The sequence below is a fragment of the Lathyrus oleraceus genome, chromosome 1 (genome assembly GCF_024323335.1).
Source record: "Lathyrus oleraceus cultivar Zhongwan6 chromosome 1, CAAS_Psat_ZW6_1.0, whole genome shotgun sequence".
In the NCBI taxonomy this organism is placed as follows: domain Eukaryota; kingdom Viridiplantae; phylum Streptophyta; class Magnoliopsida; order Fabales; family Fabaceae; genus Lathyrus; species Lathyrus oleraceus.
In genome coordinates this window covers 54,065,780-54,069,085 of record NC_066579.1, presented here as the reverse complement: position 1 = coordinate 54,069,085, position 3,306 = coordinate 54,065,780, and the positions used below count along the sequence as shown (strand labels likewise).

Here is a 3,306-nt window from a genome sequence, read left to right as displayed (position 1 = left end):
AATTCAGCATCTTTCATTAATAACCCGGTTAAAGGTTTAGTTATTTTAGAGAAGTCTTTAATGAATCGTCGGTAGAAACCGGCATGTCCTAAGAAGCTTCGTACTTCTCTCACAGTTTTCGGGGGTTGAAGATTTTCGATTACCTCTATTTTAGCTTTGTCTACTTCAATTCCTCTGTTCGAGATGATGTGTCCTAAAACAATTCCTTCTTGTACCATAAAGTGACATTTTTCCCAATTAAGTACTAGGTTTACTTTTACACATCGCTCTAGAACTCTTTCTAGGTTTTCAAGACATTCTTCAAAGCTTTGTCCGCATACGGAAAAGTCATCCATAAATACTTCCATGATGTTTTCTAGAAAATCGGCGAATATTACCATCATGCACCTTTGGAAAGTTGCAGGAGCGTTACACAAGCCAAACGGCATTCGTCTATAAGCGAAGGTACCAAAAGGGCACGTGAACGTTGTCTTTTCTTGGTCATCAGGGTGAATTGGTATTTGAAAGAAACATGAGTAACCGTCTAGATAGCAGAAATGAGAATGTTTGGCTAATCGTTCTAACATCTGGTCAATGAATGGTAAAGGGAAATGATCTTTTCGGGTTGCTTTGTTTAGTTTCCTATAGTCAATGCACATTCTCCATCCCGATTCGATTCGTTTTGTTATAGTTTCTCCTTTTTCATTTTCAATGACTGTTACACCTCCTTTCTTTGGTACTACGTGTACAGGACTAACCCATTTGCTATCAGATATAGGATATATGATACCTGCCTCTAATAACTTGGTTATTTCCTTCTTCACTACCTCACTCAGGATCGGGTTTAGTCTCCTCTGGTGTTCCCTAGAAGTTTTACAGTCTTCTTCTAGCATGATGCGGTGCATACAAATAGAGGGACTTATTCCTTTAAGATCGGTGATGTTGTAACCTAGTGCGGTTGGATATTTTCTTAAGATATGCAGGAGTTTTTCTGATTCGAGTCTTCCTAGGTCAACATTAACTATCACTGGTCGTTCAAGCTCTAAGTCTAGGAATTCATATCTCAGATTCTTGGGAAGTGTTTTCAGGTCTAAGGTTGGTTTCTTAAGGCATTGCGTAGGGTCCGGTGTTATTGCTAAACATTGGTTAAGTTTGTCTTCTACAAGATAGTCAGATGATTTGTCTTTTTCTAACTCCGTTTCTTTTATGCATTCATCGATGATATCCATGAAGTAACATGTATCTTCTATTGCAGGTGCTTTCAAAAATTGGGAAAGAATGAACTCAATTTTCTCTTCTCCTACTTCAAAAGTGAGTCGTCCTCGTTTCACGTCTATGATTGCACCGGCAGTTGCTAAGAACGGTCTTCCCAGTATAATGGGTGTAACTTCATCTTCTCTAATATCCATAATTATAAAATCAGTTGGAATGTAGAATTGACCTATGCGCACTGGAACGTTTTCAAGAATTCCTACAGGATATTTGACGGAACGATCTGCTAGTTGCACAGACATTTTAGTTGGTCGTAATTCTCCCATTTCAAGTCTCTTGCATATGGATAAAGGCATAACACTAATACCGGCTCCTAAATCGCATAAGGCTTTGTCAATGACAAATTTTCCTATGTGACAGGGTATAGAGAAACTACCTGGGTCTTTAAGTTTAGGAGGCATATTCTGGATTATAGCGCTACATTCAGCGGTGAGTGTAACGGTTTCGCTATCTTCAAGTTTCCTTTTATTAGAAAGAATTTCTTTTAAAAACTTGGCATATGAGGGCATCTGCGTAATAGCTTCTGTAAACGGAATTGTGACGTTTAATTGTTTTAGTAGGTCAACAATTTTTTTAAATTGGCCTGCATCTTTGGTTTGAATAAGCCTTTGAGGGTAAGGGATAGGCGGTTTATAAGGTGGTGGAGGTACATAAGGTTCCTTCTTTTCTACGGTTTCCTTGTTACTCTCTTCCTTTTCCTTAGGTTCACTTTCCTCCTCAGTTGACTTTTTAGAGTTTGGGTTTTCTATCCTTGGGTCAGACGGTCCTTCCACTTCCGTTCCACTTCTCAGTATAATTGCATGAGCGTGGCTTCTTGGGTTAGGTTGGGGCAGCAGTAGGCGCTTGTTGTTGAGCTACTTGTGAAATTTGCGTTTCCAGCATTTTGTTATGAGTAGCCAGGGCATCTACTTTACTTGTTAGTTGTTTAATTTGTTCGCCAGTGTGTACATTCTGGTTTAAGAAATCTTTATTGGTTTGCTGTTGAGAAGCTATAAAGTTTTCCATCATGATTTCCAAGTTGGATTTCCTAGGGGCGTTATTGTTAGGTGTAGATGGGATCGACTTCTGATATCCCGGAGGTATAGCTGGGGCTTGATTTGGAGATTGTCCAGGTGCGTATAAAGCATTATTACTCTTATATGAAAAATTGGGATGATTCTTCCAATTTGAGTTATAGGTGTGCGAGTAGGGGCTTCCTTGAGCATAGTTTACTTGCTCCGCTTGGATTCCTGTTAGGAGTTGACAATCTGCAGGAGTGTGACCTTGGATTCCACAGACTTCGCAATTCTGAGTTATGGCAACTACGGTGGCTGGAGGTGATACATTTAAACTTTCAATTTTCTGGACCAGAGCATCCACTTTTGCATTAACATGATCAAGGTTACTTATCTCGTACATGTCAGTTTTCGTTTGAGGTTTTTCTACCATTGTTCGTTCGCTTCCCCACTGATAGTGGTTTTGAGCCATGCTTTCGATAAGTTGGTAAGCGTCAGCATAAGGTTTGTTCATTAGTGCACCACCTGCGGCGGCGTCTATTGTTAACCTCGTGTTGTACAGGAGACCATTATAGAAGGTATGAATTACTAACCAGTCTTCTAAACCATGGTGTGGACAAAGTCTCATCATGTCTTTGTATCTTTCCCATGCTTCGAAAAGAGACTCGTTATCTTTCTGTTTAAATCCATTTATCTGGGCTCTTAACATAACTGTTTTGCTTGGCGGAAAGTATCGAGCAAGAAAAACATTCTTCAACTCGTTCCATGTGGTGACTGAGTTGGAAGGAAGAGATTGAAGCCATCTTCTAGCGCTATCTCTTAATGAGAAAGGAAAAAGACGAAGTCGAATTGCCTCTGAAGTGACACCATTAGCTTTAACAGTATCAACGTATTGGACAAATACGGATAAATGAAGGTTTGGATCCTCGGTAGGATTTCCAGAGAATTGGTTCTGTTGTACTGCCTGCAACCGTGAAGGTTTGAGTTCAAAGTTGTTTGCTTCGATTGCGAGTGGAGCAATACTTGAGTGCGGTTCATCTTGCGATGGAGCGGCGTAATC

The 3,306-nt window shown here is 40.0% G+C and overlaps 1 non-coding gene across 1 annotated transcript; it reads left to right on the top strand.

Moving 5' to 3' along the window:
- The first annotated feature begins 2,848 nt into the window (after window positions 1-2,848).
- LOC127116002 (small nucleolar RNA R71) lies at window positions 2,849-2,955 on the top strand. Its single transcript, XR_007800994.1, has one exon. It is a non-coding gene; the product is annotated as a small nucleolar RNA R71 (small nucleolar RNA).
- The last annotated feature ends 351 nt before the right edge of the window (window positions 2,956-3,306 follow it).